Raw genomic sequence first — 20,446 nt, forward strand, 5'->3', positions numbered from 1 at the left:
CCTCCTACACAACTGCATATACTGAACCGGTATTGGAAGTAGATTGAAAGCTTGTAGTTAACTACCACTGGAAGTTGATTTGGCCCGGAAATCGTTCCAGGGACTCAGGTCATATCTTACCATTATTCGATTCTGCAGATAAAATTATCTGCCTTTAAACTGTCATTGAGAGAAAGACATCCCGGTTTTCCCACTGCGGGACCACCCAATCCTTAGTGGCCCCACGGTACCAACATGGCTGAGCTGGCGTGAGGTTACTGCTCTTCTCCTTCTGTCATACTCGAACCCAGGGAAATCGCATGCACAGGTGGCCCAGAAGATGCGCAGAGGGTGACCTGACCCATATTTATCATTGAAAGAACTCACTCATCTCGGAGGACTTTGTGTTTTCTGGGACTCACACCTGTCATGGGGAAGACTGAGAACACCTTTCAAAGAAAACCTAATTTACTTAAAGAAAAGTGTGTGTGCCCCTTCAACAATCTTTTTGTGTACTATTCCATGGACAGGATGATGGAACAGACAATTTCAGGCCAAGGCACTTTCCTAAGACACCTGTCTGCAGATAACTGATCATGACATACAAGTGTCTCGAACGCCCTGGGAAGAGGGATTACAGGCACGCACTGTGATAGGCTGGGGCAGAGATGGATGTTCGCACACCTGTGTTAGGCAAATTCTCCCCTCCTCAAGGAATAAAGAAAGGTTGTCAGATCAAAAAAAGAGAGTCATCTTCCTTCTGGACTCTCCTTACCTTCCCCAACACGGAATCTGAATCTTACGTCAGGTAAATGGGAAAGAGAATTCTCATTCTATAGAATGGGTTTAAGAAAATGTGGGGAGGGAAATCAATATAAATAGTCATGGGCAATCTACTGGGTTTGGAGAAATCACTATGAATATCGTAGGCAATACGCTGGTTTTTGAATGCAGGTAGAATGGAAGAAACTTAAAACGTGGATTTTCCTACTAGTTTCATAACCATTAACGATTATTCAGCTTGATGCATATCTCTACAAAGTCAACCGAAAAAGCATTTTACATATCGAATGGTTACAACATTCTAAATTATTTACACATCCTGTCTTACATAGTCCTGCCAATAACCCAACGTGGAAGGAATGACGATTTGCATTTTGTGGGTAGGGAAACTGAGACCCGTTCTCTCTGGCTTTATACTCGCAGTAGGTTTATGTGCTTACATTTATGCGATATAGTCTCATTTTGCATCCACACGAAGGTGCCTACACACGTATGCCTGTATTCACGCTCCCAGATCCTCATGTAGGTTTGCAGATCGCACCCTGGGAGGTCCCAGATAAGGCATGGAGGCAGAAAGGCTGGGACTGAATAGTTGAACACTGTGATAATCCTCAGGGTGGCTGCCAACAAGCCTTGATTTAAAAATAAACAAAGCAAAACAAAACACGCAAATACGGTAATGGCAGAATTCTGCACTTACCCCCCCCCCCCCCCGTCTCCTTCAGGAATTTGGAATCTCGAAACAGAGCCGGGTTTGGCGCTTGGGTGTGTGCGATCCTCATCAAAATGCTTAACACAATTCTGTATCAAAAGCACTCTGCGACAGGATGCATTACATTTAGCTGCACCCGTTCAGGACACTCATCTGAAGCAGTTATTGGAGGCAGAGATAAAAATGAACTTTTCCGGATCAACTTGTGCTAACTCTTACATTCACTTTTAATGAACAGGTCGTACGTGGTTCTAAGGGTGTCTGCATTTTTCTTTAGACCTCATTTCTTCCCTTTGGCTGTAATGAGAAGGGAAGAGAGAAGCAGAGATCAGCTCTGAGTCCTGCAATAGTTCATAAATATCTCTTTAAATATGAAACTGTCTAAACCCTCGGTGGCCATTACTTATTTATCAAGCTTCCGATCCAAACTTCTCTCCATATCATGACCACTGTCTGAACTCACATAATGGTCTTTCAATATGTCAAACACTGAACCATGCTCCTCCGGTCTCCCCACCCTCTCTCGCCCCTTAGCCATCACCTTTCGGTTCGCCCACCTTCTATGTCATATTATGAGCGGTGCCGTGTTCAATTGCCATTAATTCTGCTCTCATCTGCCCTGGAATCACGGATGGACACAGCAACCCATCCGTGGAACACGCACACATTCTCAGACTGACAGGCTTTTATCCAAATAGAACCACAAGTATATGATCTGGCATCCGTGAATCAAATAATTGTTTAAAATATTTTTTTTGAAACACGGAAACTGCGAGGAAGGACATTCTGAAATCATGACAAACGCTCTCACCCCAAAATGATAATTTTAAATATTTTGGCGTGTTCCTTGATGGTCTTTGTCTATGCAGTCTTTTGCACAGTTTAGATTATACAATAGGTAATATTTGAATACCCCCTCTTAGCGGTAAAGTAGAAGATTTCCACATACGAGTAAAAATGTTTCCTACTCTTCGTGAAAGAAAGGGCACAATGAAGATGTACTTATTAAAATACAAACAAAATAACAGAAGACGGTGGAATTCTCCTCCCAAAGCTTCATCTTGTGTACTCCAGCTTAATCACAGGTCAGATAACATTCTTCCTACTCTCAGATACAAATATCTGGTATGTTCTGGATTGCCTGTATAGCTGAGGATTGTCCTGATTATTCATTCACATGTAGTATCTCCGATTAACAATCTCTATCAATATTTTGAGAATTAGATGCCAATTAAGTGGCATTTGTGCTAAACTGGGAGAACAGGAGAACAAGGATGTTCCATTTTGTAGTCAACATAGCAAGAGAAAAAAGGAGCTCCTATCTAATGCAGTACTGTTGTTTTTTAATTATTCTGTCTGTTTAGAGAAATAAATTCCAATCCTTTTGTGAATGGCAATATATTTAATCTCTGAAAGATTGGCTCTACTCACGGAGCCCTTATAAACATGGAAAGCTTTCTCAGTTGTCTTTTGGACAATTCTAAGACATCTTCACGTTGGGTCAACGGTAATTAATATCATCCCAATCATACACCTTTATTCCACAAAGAAGACAGGAAGAAGCCTTATAAAAACAGAAAGCAGAATTAGGTGACATCATGAAATGCTAGACACTCCATTGAATTCTGTGAGGCGCTTAATAAATCTTTGTGCGTGACAAAGATTTTATGCACAGGACTCCAGATGTGGAAAGAAACGTGGGTCTTTCCAAGACATGTTTACCAATGGTGCTTTATCTTCCCCTCTAAAAATAGGGATAAGAATAGTACCTACTCATAGAATTACTGTGGTGGCAGGTAAATGAACTAATATCTTAAAGCATTAAGAACACTGCCTGGTACAGAGTAAGTGCCCCAAAATACCAAGCTCCTAACAGACAGTGTCCTTCTTTGTATACATATTTTATCTCTCGCTATAAAAGTGAAAATATTTTTATTATAGAAATTTTGGAAAAAACAGAGAAGAGCAAAAAAAAAATCACATTTAACCCTTCACTAAGGGATAACCACTGCTAAGCCCTTTTTATTTCCATACACATAAAATGAAATTCATCGCTTCAAAAGATGGAGCCTGACCTCCTCAGCTGGAATGAGGGCCAGAGAGAGATTCGTAGAGATTCGTTTCCAGTGAGCACAAAGTGGAGGAAGTGATGGCGGGTGACCTCGGAAGCCGGCTGAGTCGTAAAAGGCATGGCTCCTACAGCATTGGCTCGTTTGGATTGTCACCCTGGGGGAAATAGGTCCCTGTATGGTGAGGACGCTCGTGCAGCTTATGGAGAGGCCAATGGAGGAGGAGCTGAGGTCTCCGACGAGCAACCAGAACCAACCTGCCAGCCGTGGGAGTGACCTTCCTTCCACGATTGACCCGCACCTACTCCCTGACTGTAAGTTCACGAGAGGCTCTGGGCTGAAACCTCTCAGCTGAGCTGTCTACAAGCTCCTGACCCACAAGACCATGGGGTAATAATAAATGTTTATTTTTTTAAGCCACTACATTTTGGAGCAACTTATAACACAGCATTAGATCGCTTATGTAATGACTATATATGGCCGTGTATAATGTCTAGACTTTCTGTTAGTTCTTTTCTTTCCAACCAGCTTCATTCTTCTTTCATAACCTCTCATTATAAATTCTATATGTGGCTTTATCATTTTGAATATTTTAACGTATTATTTAAAAATCACTTAGATTGTTCTATATTGTTCTATATATTGTAGTTATCGGGAACAAATTCCGTCAGTTTTTGTGTGTTGACCTCATGGTGGTTCACATCTTTGTGTTCTTTGGAATTTCTGACTCTGAACCCACTTGGAAGTGAGTGCACAAGGCTCTTTAGTTCCTGGATGTCTCCCTGTGAGTGGATCTCCATGGGGCTCTGTTGGGACCTAACAGCTTCGATCAATTCAGATGTTAATGTCTAGTTTCTGTGTCGCGTATTCAACAGACTGTGTGACCAGGGACTCCATATCCATGCACAATGCAGCCTTGGGATTCAGATTTCTCACGGATGACTCAATCTACCTATGACACTGGGTAAATAAAAAGTTTCCTTAAAGTGACCTTGGAAGGTAGGGTAGTTTCTTAAGTTGACTTGTCACTGATGGGTGGCTTCCAACTTAATGCAGGAGGCTCATTTCAGTCTCCTGCCCACCCACAAGATCATGAAGCCTCACTTTCCATTCCCACACGGACATGCAAATCCAAGCATCAGCGTCTTTCCTAGAACGTCCTTGAGGTCACTGCCCCTCCAGACACACAAACACATAACAATTCTATTCTGTGTTCTCTGAACACCACCTCAGTGGTTCTTCTTAGTGAACCCACCTTAGCTTCTCCTATCAGAGCACCACCGCGATAGCCTCTTCCCCTTTAAAGTCCTGCATTTCAAAATATGACACGCACTGACACAACTTTATTTAATTCTATTGACTCAATCCATTATATTTAAGCCAAATATAAAGCATTCCCAAACACACGTGCCCGCTCTCCGAGGTCTACTCCCCCCCCACCCAACACTATTTAACTTTCTTCTTTGTCACTTTGCGATGATCGCTACCTAGAATATGGTATATTTTGTTAACATGTTAATAACCAAACATTGTGTCTACACTCTTTACTATTGACCTGGATGCCCTGGTGGATAAGATGACAATGCCATGTGTCATGAATTGTGGTTTACCGTTCAACGTAGATTTTAATAATCTAGTTCTGGTCCAAGGTGTTTGTGGCAACACCGGGTCGCCTTTCTTTCTTCTTTGGATAAAATGATACTTAGCCTACTCCCAGACATCTCCCGACATGCCAGCTTCCTCCCTGAAGCGCTGCCCCCACAGATGTGCTGTGGGTCTACACTGCATGCAGGAGCACACAATGAGCACGGTGTTCCATTTTCATTGAGAACAGCTGCTCATTTGCTGTGGCGAGGAGAGGCCTCAGGGTTAGAAGGGACCAAACTGCTCAGCCTTTAATGTTTTTGCAAAATTATCTTGTTGACAAGTGCAGCATTATAAATTTGAATCCATTAGCTAAGAGGAGCCATAAATATTTGAATAATGGCCTTCTCAGAGTTTTACCAGTCTATCAAACTTGTCACTTGTCCGCTTTTTACATTTTTCCTACTGCCGAGAAGAAAAGGGCTGAACCGTATCTTCTAGATGGGTTTCTAGACGTGGGCATTTTATCCCTGCTTTCAAAATAGAAACGCTTTGCCAAGCAGAAGCTGATTAACAAAACCACGCTAGTATCTGGTGGTGGAGGCAGAGGGCATACCGTCTACTAAAAGTCGCTCTTTCTTGCTGTGCGGTGCTGTCTGGCCCACCAGGGCTCTGTTTCCTCCACTGGCATCCAGGAACGGCTAGATGACACGCTCTAGCCAAGGAAATGTGAGCAGATGTGACGTGAGTCACATCCAGAGAGGGGTTGTTTGTGGCCCATATGTCTTCTCTGTTGTCTTTTTTTTTTTTTTTCTCGCTAGAAACTGAGGCCCCTGAGGCAGTGAATGATAGAGCCGTAAGCCAGAAGGAACCCTGGATCCCAAACTACTTCCTGGAATACAGTAATCCGCATGCTGACCAGGAATGCTAACATTAGTCTGCTGCAAGCATAAAAATCCACTGCTGGGGGTGCCTGGGTGACTCAGCGGGTTAAGCATCCGACCTCGGCTCAGGTCATGATCCTGCACTTCCTGAGTTCAAGCCCCGCATCGGGCTCTGTGCTGACAGCTCGGAGCCTGGAGCCTACTTAGGATTCTGTGTCTCCTTCTCTCTCTCTGTCCCTCCCCGGCTTGCACTCTGTCTCTTAAAAATAAACATTAAAAAAAATTGTAATGCGCTTCTGCCCTAAGCCACAGAAATTTTGAAGTTGGTTTTAACAGCTAGTGATATCCCAACTAATAAAGTGATCTACTAGAAGTTAAAATAGCAAAACTATTGATTTTTTGTGTGTGCTTCGGAGTTCTAGATTTCTTTGCTGTTGTTGTATGCAAAAGAGATCTCCTAAATTGTGAAGTAGTAACCCCTGCGCATGTTTCCAAAAGGTGGAACCCAGCTTGGCTCTGTGTTGTTTGTAGTCGATCATGAGTCTACCAAGACTATCTGTGTGAACATCATGGCGCCTGGCAAAGGCACCAAGCGGATAGGTATTTAATACGTCGTTCTACCACCAGCTTGTTTGATTTCTAGAAAATTCAGCACAACTCTCAATCAATAGTTCCCAATAATAGCCCTTTAAGGAGTTGAACCTTACACTGTCACACTGGTGGGGTTTATGGCAGGTCATTATGTGCATTTCATGGACATTTCTAGGCGTTCTTAAGTCTATCGCTAGATTAAACAGCTCACAACAGAACTCCATCCCAAGCCCCTCCCAGCCATCGCCACTTTAGATAATAACACTTTATTGCTACCCTCTTTACCCGTTTTAAAGTCTAACATTCACTGAGCTTTTACAATGTGCCAAGCACCGTGTTACATGTTCTATAAACATTATTCCTGCTAATCCTTCTAACAACCCTGTAGGATTTATATAATTATCTCCAGGACGCTGAGACTTAGAGAGGTTAACTAACTTGCCAAAAATTACACAGCTGGTAAGTGGCGGAACGTGGATTTCAACCCAGATCTGCCTTGTTCCAAATCCCTGTGTTGTGGGAATCTCATAGAGAACATTATGAACATCCATATACAAAATTGATTTTATAACCCAGGGTTTCTCAACCTTCGCTTGTTGAACTCTGGGGCCAGATAATGCTTTGCCATAGGGGGCCAGCTTGTGCATTAAAGGATGGTTGACAGCATTCCTGGCCTCTGTCCACTAGAAGCCAGTAGCATCCTCTTCGTGTGACAACCATACGTTGCCAAATGTCCCTGGGAAACAGTATCCCCCACACTTGAGACCCAGCAGCATAAGCTAGTGTGAGAAATAAATTTTTATCCCCAAAGACAGTGACCCAGTCCCTCTTTTCTGATAAAGAAAATTAGTTAAGTGATCGTGCCTCCATCTATGCTGTGGCTTCCAAGAAGTTCAAAGTCAAATTTAAGCTTCAACCATAGCAAATAGGTATTCCCCAAGGCCTGAGCAATCTCCATTCTCATTTTCTGATTCTTGACCTACTCTGTCCTTCCCCCCCCCCCATCTAGGATGTCTTTCTCCATTTCAAGTTATTGGAAATACTTCACAGAAGATCCAAGGTATAAATTAAAAAAAATGTTACACTGATTTTGAAATCAACTTGCTTAATTATTTGATCCAAACTGAATCTTTCTAGGAATGATAAATGTTCTTTTCTTTTTAAATCTTTTCGAGAATTCTCTCTGATATTAAAAAGTCAAAGTTGGAGTAAGAGATTGAACTTTACTGAAGCTTTCTAGCTCCCAGAATCATATTTTAAAACGGGTTCAGTCATTATAAAATCATAGAACAATAGAAGAGCTTTGGAAATATTTTTTTTCAAGTTTTCCCTTTGCAAATGCTGAAAATCATTATTGCGTTAAAGCATTTTTATTACTAAGTTAATAAAGAGAAGATATAATAAACTAGATACATTTCTAAGATGCTTTCTGAAATTTTGGTATCACTCATGCTCTAAATTGATGCACAAAGACAGGCTTAGCTAGTTGAGAGGCTCTGCTTTTAGAATTCTACCACATGTTTTTCACAAATGAATTTTCCAGTCTGTCAATTACTGGGGAGATAAAAAATTGGGTCCAGAACAAAGGGTGACTCAGAGGCTCATTTGGAAATTTGGGATTTCTGGTTCTGCCTTGACAGATTTGGAAGAAGAGGCAAAACATTTCCTGTAAATACCATCGCTGGGATGGATTTTCACTCTCTCATCCCCCCATCAAACAGAAACCTACATTGTGCCTTGAGTTGAGCCCCAGAGAAATTATCGATATTCACACATCTGGCACAAATCTGTTGGAAGGGGGAAAAAAAACATTATGCCATCTGTATTTCTTTAATCGTTTCATACAGCTCCAGTCTCTTGCAGTAATATTGTCACACAGTCTTGTAAATATAAAGTTATATTACTTCGTGGCTTGTTTGAGGACACTGTTCATCATAAGGGGAGGATGAGGAGATGATGTCACTGCCAGGAAAGAAAAAAAAAAGAAAGAAAGAAAGAAAACTCGCCTTTCCCAATCCCCCACCTTCCCTGCAGTATGGAGGAGCCAAATTTCATCAAATTTGGCACAGTTGTAGGAATTAACATGACTGAAATGTATGCCAGATTTCAAAACAATTTCTAACAGTTTCTGTGAGACCGTGTAAGCAACTGAAAATTGACATGTTGTGTTGTGCCCGAGTCAGCCAACTGCTGTCACTGCATAATTAGATTTTCCTGCATGAGAGGAGAGTTTCCTCTAAAAAATTATGAAATAGGCAGAAGCTAATATAAAGTAGAAGTGGGTCTGTTATTCACAAAAAGGTAGCCTTCCGCCAAAGAATGACTTTGGGCACGCGCGCGCACAGTCAGGAGAGGCCAGTGGTCCTGGTTTCCTGTGCTTCACATGCATGAAATGCTCTTTGCAAAGGAAGTCGATTTACAGCACAGGCCAGATGGAAGGGCGCCCACTTGGCTACCCAAGGAATGGCTGGAACCCAGAACCAAGAACAGAGTTGGAGCTCATCATGTGTGGTTACTTCCTTCTGGTACAAAATAATAGATGTGGCAGAGGAAGCCGGGTGTCCCCAGTACTTACTGTACCCTTCTTCAATAGTGAGAGTAGTTTTTGTTTGACAAGGCCACCCAGGTAAAGACTACATTGCCCAGGATCCCTTGCACCCGAGGGTAATCATATAACTAGGTTTGAGTCAATGAGACAAGAGCAGAATGAAAGTTTCCAAACTCTATGTGGTGCCCATAATAGGAAAGGCGGGTTCCCTCTTTCTGCTCCCTTCTTGACGGCAGGGGCATAGGAACGATCATAAGCCATCTTTGACCACAAGGGTGAAATCGATGCCGCATAAAAGAAAGCTACACTTGATGTGCCAGAGCAATGAGATAAAAAGAGCCACATCCCTGATACCTTTGAATCAACACAGAGAGCCTGCATGGTCTTCTGGAATGTTCCATGAGAGACAGAGGCCAGTTACTGCTTTGATTAAGCCATTGTAATTTTGAATCTGTGCTAGGAGCAGACTTTTCTGTATCCTAACCAAGACTGCGCACTTGGAAATGACCTTCAGCATTCAGAGCTAGGCCCTTGCAGGCAGGAAAGGGTTTGCACTCCTGGGCACACGTACCTTTGTGTCCTAATCATCCCCTTCAAAGTAACCTTTCCCCAGATGATCTTATCTCTCTGAAAGGCAAAGTATGACTCAAAATATCATTAATTCACTCATTCATCCATGATGAGGTGATCACAACCATTATTTTCATTTTACAAAGGAAGAAACGGTGGCACAGAGAATTGAAAGGGCTTCCTCCAAATCAATCTCAGTGTTTACACATCACGTGCTCAAGTGGAACGAGGTCCTAGCATACAAAAAGCATACACAAGGTTTATTAAATGACTAAATCAATGAGTGCCTCCTTAAATAAAGGAGTAGAACCAAGGCTAGAACTCAGCTATGCTGACGTCAAAGCTGGTGATTTTAGGTTCGCTTTGCTCCTCGACTATGTGTTGTATGAGGCTTCTTTGAACTGGATTTATGAGGGAGTTTCGGTGATTTTGTGAAGGTAAATTAATTAACTTAAAATTTAAGAATCTCACATCAAGTTTTACTTATTTCCTGTGGCCAGTAACACGAACCCTTAACTTGAACTGGCTTAATTATTCGTGGGCCTTACTGGCTTACCTAACTGGGAAGCCCACCCCCAGCACTCGTGTAGCTCTGGCTGGATCTGAGGCTGGAGTGCAGTCCTCAAATCATGATTCTTGCCATCCCTCAACACAGCTTTTCTCCAAGCTGGCTTCACTCCCAGGTTCCATATGCTGTCACATCCTATGTCTCATCCTGTTTAATTACAACAGAAAGAGCCCCACACGACTCGGTTTGATTGGTTTGATGGGCCTATTTATCCACCAACAGCTATGTCTATCACCCGATCAACCAGGGCTCTGATTGGCTGGGGCATGGATCTCTGCCTAAATCCCAACCAGGCTGCAGACACAGAGAGCAGACAAAACATGGTTCTCGAGAGGCCAAAAAGAGTGCTATCCCAAAAGAACAGGAAATGGATACTGGATAAGCAAAAACAAAACTCACTGCAAGTCTTTTACATACTCAAAGCTGTCCCATTATAGGAATCTAAACTTAGGTTTATTATCCCCTCCCAGCATCCGTCTACTGTTATTTCTCCATGGTATCCATTACTGATTTCTAGTCTTATGCCCATACTCAGAAGTAGGTATACACAAACAGTACACACACACACACACACACACACACACACACACTCCACTCTTTCTTCTGCCCAGTGCTGTTCCAATTCCCCTAAACATCTTTTGTCTTCTGGAGACAGCAGCACTCTCCTTGGTGATCCTGCACCATAATGCTACCGTCAACATCACCGGCATCTACATACCAGGTCTGCCAAAAATTGGTCGTATACTCTCAGCTAAGTAACTTATCCTTTGTAAGCCCTGATATCCTCATCTGAAAATGGAATCACAATCATTCCTACCTCACAGAGTTGCTGTAAGGATTAGACAAGGGGTGCATATAACACTCTTAGCGTGGAGTCTAAACTCACAATATATGCTGGTTACTAGGGATGTTAGGTCATGGAGCCCCCTCCCTCCCCCTGCTTAGTCCTCCTTCCTCTAGAAAGTCTTATATTTCTGAACAATCTGGCCTAAAGTGACCCTATTTGAACTCTCATAATATTCACAATTGCCACACTGGTTATTGGTTCTGAGACAAATACCATCTACACTGGTTATGTCTTCTCAACATCTTAACCCCTGTGCCAGAGGCTGCCCCCATTCTCACACTGGGATTTTCACTTCCTACTGAAGACTGACTTTCACAGTATATCTGGAGTCAGGCAGACCAGAGTTGAAGCCCCAGCTTTACCCTTTACTAGCTGTGAGATCGTGGAGAAATTATTTCACTTAAAAGAACCTCAGTTTTCTTTTCCGCAAAATACAGTTGATGTCAAACATACACAAGGCAATATATACACACTACTGTAGAATGATTCTAGACACACAGTGGGTGCTTAAAAACTGTTATTTTTTATTACATGTATTCCTAACCTGCTTCAATGCTTCAATAGCCTACCCTAATCGTTCTAAGAAATAGTCATGAAATGAGTCTATTTGATCAAAATTCCTACTTCTCTTATGTATGATAGGATCAATACTCAGATGTATTTTGTAGTCTACGTGGTCATATTAGCACAGAAGGCACATTCAGATTCTTAACTAAAAAAAAAAAATTACAGCAGTCAAGTTCAGAGCAAGGAAAATGCCAGGGAACTACAAAGGATTGAATTCCTGTTATGAACTTAAAATGCACTGGACATTAATTTCATTATTTCATTTGGTCTCCCAAGAATCCTGGAAAACCAACCACCCCAAAAAGGAGTGGCTAAAACAACACTGTGATGTTTTTACAATTTGGTACGTTGCTGTAGTTTCTCTGGTGGTTTTATCTGGCATTCATGCAACTGCAATCAACTAGATGGGAAGGGCTATTGTACTGTTCAAAATGGTTCTACTCAAATGTCCAGCAGGTGCTTCTGACTATCAGCTAGAGAATCTTGGTTCACCTCCTTGTGTTTGCTTGTATAAGCCAGATGGCTTTCTTGTAGTATGGTGGTCTCAGGGCAGAACTCCAACAGGGCAAGTCCCAGTGGGCTGGTGCTTATCAAGCCTCAGCTTGCCCAACCCATCACAATGAACAGTGATGTTCCACTAACCAGAGAACATCACATGGCCAAGGCCAGACTTAATCTGGACAGGGATTTTTATTCTGTCTCTTAATGTGAGGTGTGGCCAATAATCTGAGGCCATTTGGAATCTGTCATAGGGTTCAAACAAAATAGTATGTGGAACCAAGTGGCAGAGTTTAGAATCAAATTCAGGTCTGAATATCCCCGTACTCCTTCTAACATACCGCAATGTCTTGGAATAGGCTGAGAAAGACGATTTTCCAGGATAACTGAGATTTATACTTTCCTTACACATATTACATTCCCTGCCATGTAACGGGCATTATTCCCAACTCTGGGGTGGCACAGATATCCAAAAACCTGCCTTCAAAAAGCTAAGATCATGTGACAACATCAGATTAATGGGATGAGGGGAAATTTTAGATTGATGAGTCAGGATAGGCCTCTCATAGCAGGGCTAGAACAAGAATGGAGACATGAAAACAGCCATGGAAAGAGTGCTCAGGAAGGTGATGTTCTCAAGGCAGAAAGAAGCTTGGTGTTGGAAGGACAGAACTGAAACAACGTGGCTAGAACAGACAGAGCGAGAGGGGGACAGTTGGGAGGAGTTTCGACAGGTGGAAGGAGAGTAGAGCTTCTGACCTCTTGGAGGCCACCGAAAGGAGTTTGGATTTTATTGAATTGGAACAGGAAGCAGTTGGAGCATCAGGGGCAGAGGGTTGATGTGATCTGGTTTACACCTGATCTAGGCAACACTTGATAAGATGCCACAGTTGTGGCTGCTATACAGTGTGTAGATTGCAGAGCAGCAAGGGGGGAAGCAGAGCTCAGTCAGAAGGTTACATGCGGACGGGGGCAATGAACAGGGAAAGAAGAGGAAGCTCTAGAATATGCTTTGGTATGAGGGTTTATAAGACCTCATGATGAATATCTTACGGGACGGTGGTAAGTAAAGATAGAGTAAAATAAGTAAAGATAAGTAAAATAGAGTTGAAGATGTCGGCAAGTGTCAAGCACTGGGGCCACAGGTACTGAAGCAAGGGGGAGTCTACTTAATTATGAAACTGAATGTCTTTCTTTCCTCTTGTCCTCAGAAAGCATGAATGGGAGTCCTTTTGATTATTTTCAAGTTCATACGGACATGGTCAGTAAAAAGGACAAAGTGCTCTGGTGACGTGCAAAGGGAGGAAAAGGGGGTTGGAAATGCACACTTTGGTTGCTGAGAACACTTTCCATCCATTATTCCTAACTATGTTCTCTGACTGGAGCATAGGCATTCACCTGTAAACGGAAAGGTAGTCAGATTTAATGATGAGAAAACAAGAGAGGAACATCACACAAAATTCATTCTACTGTTTATACGGACACTTACCGCGTGATCCATCCAAACACAGCACAATAATCATGGCCACTGTACTACTTCTGAATAAAATGGAGACATGTTAGCCTTCCCCTAATCTACCCCCGATCCCTATAGCTCCCCAAACCTCGATTCAGCCTTTTCTAATTCACAAAGTCTGAAGTTGTCCTTGGCGCTTATGTGAGTGGAGTGAACATCTATCCTTTTATATATATCTTTTAGCCTCAAAATACCTAAATCAACCCATATCATTTGGGAGGCAATTGCACCTTGTCAAGGCAAAAGGCCTGGATCCCCTTCTTGTCTAATAAATTACTTCCTGAGACTTAATTCCCTGTTGCCTGTATATTTTTCCTGCATAAAGCCCCCCAAACGATAAATCATCTTTCTGTCTTGTCCATCATGTCTGGGCTCATTACTTCACACATCCTAATTATCATCAATGCACAAAACTCAAGGAAAAAAGATCTGAACAGTGAAATGATATTTTTTTCCCTAACATGAGTGCAACTTCCTGTGATTAAAGACTATCATAATATAAATGGGTGCTTTGGATGATTTCTATGTAGCTCTTTTACATCGTGCAGATATTCTTAATAGGTCCGACTACCTAAGGAGGTGGGGGGGGAGCTCTTTTTGCCTTTAAGACTTCGAAGTCTGATTTTTTAAGTGCACAGATAACTTGAATACCTAAATTGAAAAATGAGAAGACTATCCGTAGGGAAAAATGAGCTTATTGCTGCCTCCCTGAAGTTCATCAAATGTTGTCACATATTTCTCTAACATTTTTGACTTGGTTAAGTGCAAATTTAGGTGAACACACTCTTTTTCCCAGGGTTCATGGCAACAGGAATATAATATGTATTTTTCTCATTAATGAGTGCAGCTCTACAGTGTGAGGGATCTCAGGCAAACTGCGCTTTCTTGAGGCAGAGGACTGGACAGAATGACCTTGCATGTCTATTATTTCATGACTTAGTTTTTGCTAACCGGCTAAGCACTCACTTCCCACTCCTTCTTAGGTGTATTTGTGGCATGTAGTAACTTGAAGTCTCCACTCTCAGAATCCAAATCCTCAATCATGGTGCATCTGAATTTCCCCCTAACGATGGGGAAACCCCAAATTAGGAATTAAGCACGTGGACGAACATAAATAAAGCTCACCTTTCGTTTCACCAACTCAAGTTATGATATCGGAAGATCAAGGAATTATAGTTCACATGATGATTGAAACCTTGCTGTGCATCTAAGTCCACATCCTTGTTTAGTGTGTGATTTGGGGCAGCAACGTCTAACTCGTCGATAATGGACCAGATCCCTTTGCCAATCTCACTTTTTCTTTCATGGTTATCACTGATGCCCTATCATCTGGCTTGTGGTTATCAGGGAAAAATTCACAGTAACCCTTAGGCCAAACTGTGAAATAGAAAATCTTTCCCTGAATCTTTGTCTCCGGTCGGCTAGGTGGCCTTGAGCATGAACCTTAACCACTCTGGGCCTCAATTAACTTATCTGGTAAATTATGGAGCTGTAGTAAGGAACACTTGTAGTAAAACGCTTAGGGAAATACTTGGTAAGTATTAAACATTAGTGCTGTTGGGGCTGCTATTATTATCTCTTTGTTTAGCAGACCTTTTTATCCTTCCTGATTTATCCAAACCTTGATTTATCCTTCCTGATCCAGCTGTGTAAGCCCTTGACTCCCATGGGCAAAGGCACTCATTTCTTCTTCTCTACTTCCATCCTTCTCTGAATCCTCAGGTAATTTTGACCATAATTATTTGCTCTCACATCCATCTTCCCCACTGGCCCCTGTCTCCCCCTTCGGTTGGTTTCCTTCCAGTGCAGAAATAGGGTCTTCTGCGCACCCAGCCAAGGTTCTAGCAGAAGTCCTTGCACATTTGAAAGAAGGGATGAATTTGCTCTTGGAAAATCTATGGGTTCTAGATATAAATACAAAAATAATAGGGAAGTTTTCTTCGGCTTAACATTTTTCAAGGTTCATTTAGATTAAAACATTCCATTTTACAAGAATGAGAAAATGAATCCCTTCAATGGTCATCAATGACTGCTCTATTAGAAAAAAAAAAAAATAGACCCAACTGTACGTCATGTGTCTCCTGATAGATGTAATGGATCTTACCTCTAGAATCATCCTGCACTTTACAAAGAAAGCAAGCCCAGATTACATCAAGCCTCTATCTATCAATCAACTTATGGAAAATGCAGTGGACAGAGGAGAGTGTCGTATGATACTATGTTGGTGAAAATAGTGAAATCCAGACTGTGAGGAATTCTACGGGGAAAACTCCACAAGATAAACGACCATATGCATGTTCGGGGGGGAAAAAAAGAAAAGGAGAAAGCTGCAGATTTAAAGAGAGTTGAGAGACAAGTCAGGAAATTGCGATATGAATTTTTGAATCCAGACTCAAGTAAATTCTAAAAGCAAATTGAACACTGACTGGATGCATGATAATATAAAGGAATTATTAATTACTTTAAGTGTAATATGGCTATTTTAAGAGACCCCTTTGTTTTTATTAATTTATGCTGAAATATTTACAGATGAAATAGAAATGTGCCTGGGATTTTCTCCAAAATAATCAGATGGGTGGAAATTCAGATAAAAGAAGACAGAGTAAGAAGCGAAGTTTGTTGAAATCAGGTGATAGATGCGTGGAAATTTATGGTCCCATTCTACTCTGTGTTTACACTTCTTACTCATAAAAATAAACTTAAAGAGTAATAATTCCCTGTATGATAAAAGCAGCTTTTATGTTTCTTCTATTTCACCTACGTTGCAAACTCTGACAGTGTTTTTGCTACCCAGGAGACTAGATGCACTTCTTTTCATAGCAGAAGTGTCCAACCATTATTTATTAGATTGGATTTTCTTGTTTGTGAATCCTCTGGTCATAACATATATTTTCAGCCATGGCTAGATCACCCGAACCACAAAGAGTTATTGTTATAAATTCAGTAGTAAATGTAACACCAATAATTACGAGAACAACAGCTAATAGTGAATGAATGCTTACTCTTCGTCACTCTGGATGTCACTTTACATGGAGTTATCTCACTGACTTCTTGGAGAACGTTATGAGGTGTGGCACATGTCATAGGACACCATGGTGATGTAATTACCAACACAGAAGCTGAAGCTTTGTGGGGGTAAAGCTACCCGAAGCTATAATTGCACGGTAAATGTCAGAGCCAAGCCCACACCAGACCTCCCATACCTCAACACCTAAGTCCTTGACCTCTCCTATCTGACATCTTTCCTTCTGCGTCTAGTGGGACAGGTGACTCAAAAATAGGAATAAATTATGATCCCTTTTCATAAGAGGCATTATAGACAGCTGATCTCAAGTCAAGTGGCTGCAGAGAAACAGACAGAAGGGAACATTTTCCTAGATGATTTGAGATGAGCACTAGAGAAGATGGCTAAGTGCAGACAAGGACGAGAATAACGTGTCTAAGATAGGAAAACAAGACATCCAAAAGCCTAGATCAAAGATTCCCAAGCAGTGGTCCAGCCAAGCTTTTTGTGTGGTCTGCACAAGGTTTAAAGTTTTTTCGACTGACTTTCCAACTTTCAAAGATTTCACATGTAAATCTACACTTCTGGGCTTATAAAAAAAAAAAAAAAAAAAAGAAAAATCAAGTTTGCTGGGCCCATGTTTCCCCATAGTCATTACAAGTCCTGAAGCAGGGGAGAGAGTTGCTCAAAGTAACGTGTCAGGGAGTAGCATAGAGACGACATTTTAGGGAGAAGATGCTAGAATCAGAAATTATTTTTAGGTCTGGTCAGAAATAATGAGATCCTGGCCAACTTAGAGGTAGAGGGAATTGAAACAAGGCAGGGGGTGGAAATCCATGAAGAGAAGTGGTGACAGGACTTGAAGACAGAATGCCCTAAGAGGCAGAGGTATGTGACTTATACCAAGTCATAACGGGTGCCAGTGTATCCCATCCCCGTGACTGGAACGAATGAGGTCGTAGGAGGGAATTCTGCCACATCGGGATCATTACATTTTGTGTTAGCATCTGTCAGATGGTGACACAAGAGATCAGCATGGAAACTAAACAATGCAGTATCCGCACTGACATCTCGTAGATCTTAGAAATATGGAAACAGGATTTGAGTAAGAGGCAGGAGATGCAGACATTGGGAAATTGTTCAGTCCTGTACTGACTACTTCAAAAGACACAGACCAAGAGAAGGTCTTCCACTGAAGAGTTCTTACAGTGAGGTCAGAGGAAAGAGAAAAACTAGCCAGTAGTTAGATGTTCATGACAGCGTACATGTGATGAAGCCCAAACAAAGGAATGATTGTGTGTTTGGGGAAAATGTCTTGGAAGTTGCCCTTCTTCTTGAACCTTATCACAAAGAAAGACTAGATATAGAGCACAAGGATGTGGGATCCATGTAATAAAGTTTGCACTGACTGAACCAACATCTGTTGAGAATATTTGTTGCCCACTAAGTAAAATACACACACGACGTATCTCTCCATCTGCCTTATTCTTCCTCACGATACTCGGGGATGCTGGATATCACCTTCTGTACTGCCTATGTGCCTCCTGGCTTGATTCTTGCCTATTTCCCCTGAAAAATACAAGCTCCATGAAAGCAAGGACTTCATCTCTTGTTTCTCAGGCTCTCCTCCAAGCTTAGGATAGCTCTTGAGACACAGTAGCTTCTCAATAAGTAGCATTTGAGAGTGTCCATTTTCACAGAGCCTGAGTTGGACAGAAATGGTGCAACCAGTGTGAGAAGATCAGGGGGCTCGGCAGAGCACGGAGGTGGAGTCCTGATACGTCAACTGAAAGAAAAAGCTACTGTAAGATCTCTACCTCACTGTAAGAGAAACAAGAGAGTTATTCTCTTTGCATGTTTATTAGAGATCGTACTCAAAAGACACACAATCCAAAGCTAAAACAATGAATGATGAAGTTGTGTCCACTTTTTTTTTTTTACTTCTATCTCCAGCTAACACACGCCTTATACAAAAAAAAAAAAACTTGGGGTGCCTGGGTGGCTCAGTCGGTGAAGCGTCTGACTTCGGCTCAGGTCATGATCTCACGGTTCGTGAGTTCGAGCCCTGCGTCAGGCTCTGTGCTGACAGCTCAGAGCCTGGAGCCTGCGTCTGATTCTGTGTCTCCCTCTCCTTCTGCCCCTCCCCTGCTCACACACTCTCTCGCTCAAAAATAAACAAACATGAAAAAAAAAATTTTTTTTAAGTTGAAAATTTCCTTTAAAAAAAACTGCCACCCATGATTCTGTCATTCTATTTACTTGTCCCTGATGCCACTTAAATCGGGGTGTGGGGACACAAACTGGAGATGAGTGTTCATGTCACTGATGAGCTGTACTGAATCATCTCAGCCTTGGTGGAGTTAATTTAAGGCCCAGGATGAAATGTGTGGCGTGTGTGTGTGTGTGTGTGTGTGTGTGTGTGTGTGTTCAGCGGGAGCCCATTCTCACCCTTCTGACGGAGAGCAGTGTCTAGCTACTTTGCCCTCCCCAAGGGCAGGAAAGCCTCTCCCCTCTCACCTCTGCTAGCCAGTCTGGACATCAGGGCAAACACCCAGAACCCATCTTATCAAACTGCTTCTGTCGCGAAGCAGCAAGAAATTGTCAGATTTAGATGGTGATGCTGACTTCTCAATAGGGGAAAAAAAGGACCTAAATTAGACTTCTATAAAAAGAATATTGCATATTTATTTCCACAATAACACCCAGGAAAAACGTTAGTCAAGAAGCAAGCAATTGGGTGAATAAATAAGCTTGTCTTTGTTCTCATCAATTAAGTTATTACATCAGTTGGAAAACCAGTGAATTATAATACAGATGTTTAATGAAACACTGCTGAGCCTATAAGTCAAACTCCTATTTTGTGGTGTGATTTTGGCTGCATAGTTTTGTGTGTGTTAAACCGTATTTATTAGCTGATACCCATTATTATTTTGAGCAAGGTATAATTCAGTTGTCAGGCTCCATCGCAGGCAAGGAGATTTAATCAGTGAGAGCCGCTTTGCTACTGAGTATAAAACAATGTGGGTTTCATGAAGCAATCACGGCAGTGTGAAAAAATGGGATTAATTAGTATTGTATAAGAACAGGCAGCATGCTCATTAAAACCTTGTGAGGTGGCTCTTGATAAACTACCACTTGATAGGACCGCATTAATGTGACAAGGCAAAGACTTCATTCCCAAATCCTTTCTGATTGTATCTTGCTTTTAAGTTACCTGGAATGACCCTCCTCGGCGGCGGGAATACAAAGATCAAAATGACTGCCAGGGATCCTGGAGCCACCTGGACCCGGGAAGCCACGCATCGAGGGGGGAAGCTTCAAAGACAACTTTTTTTGAACTCGCAGTCAAACATGAATCAATAGTTGTAAATGAAGCTGCACCCATGGGGGTGGCGGATTTGCATTCGCGCTCGGCAGGTCGGCAGAAACTAATTTGACGATTGGTAACCCACCCTAATGAAGGCCACATACGAACCCTCTGCCTGTTTGTTTTCGGGGTGTGGGCGGGCAGTGGCTGGAAATGCATCCGGCCTGAGGAAGGTGGCAGCGGCTCCAGGGAGCCCTGGGGGCCCGGCCAGAGGAAAGCAAGGGGACAGAGAACCTGTTCTTTGCGGCGCCTCCCTATTAGCGCCATTGCCTCATTATTTGGATTTCCAAGATGCCTCTCTTAGTTCCTAGAATGAATGGTTATTTTTTGTTGTGTTTTGTTTGCACAGTGAAAGCATC

General features: G+C 42.1%; 1 long non-coding RNA gene across 1 annotated transcript in view; it reads right to left on the minus strand.

The window, feature by feature from the left end:
* Nucleotides 1-1,631: 1,631 nt before the first annotated feature.
* The window catches only part of LOC122215399, a 41,001-nt gene continuing 22,186 nt past the window's right edge, over nucleotides 1,632-20,446 (minus strand). Inside the window, exon 4 of the long non-coding RNA XR_006200355.1 lies at nucleotides 1,632-1,771. This is a non-coding gene — a long non-coding RNA (uncharacterized LOC122215399). The remainder of the gene's footprint in view (nucleotides 1,772-20,446) is intronic.

This window comes from Panthera leo, chromosome A3 (genome assembly GCF_018350215.1).
Source record: "Panthera leo isolate Ple1 chromosome A3, P.leo_Ple1_pat1.1, whole genome shotgun sequence".
Lineage (NCBI taxonomy): Eukaryota > Metazoa > Chordata > Mammalia > Carnivora > Felidae > Panthera > Panthera leo.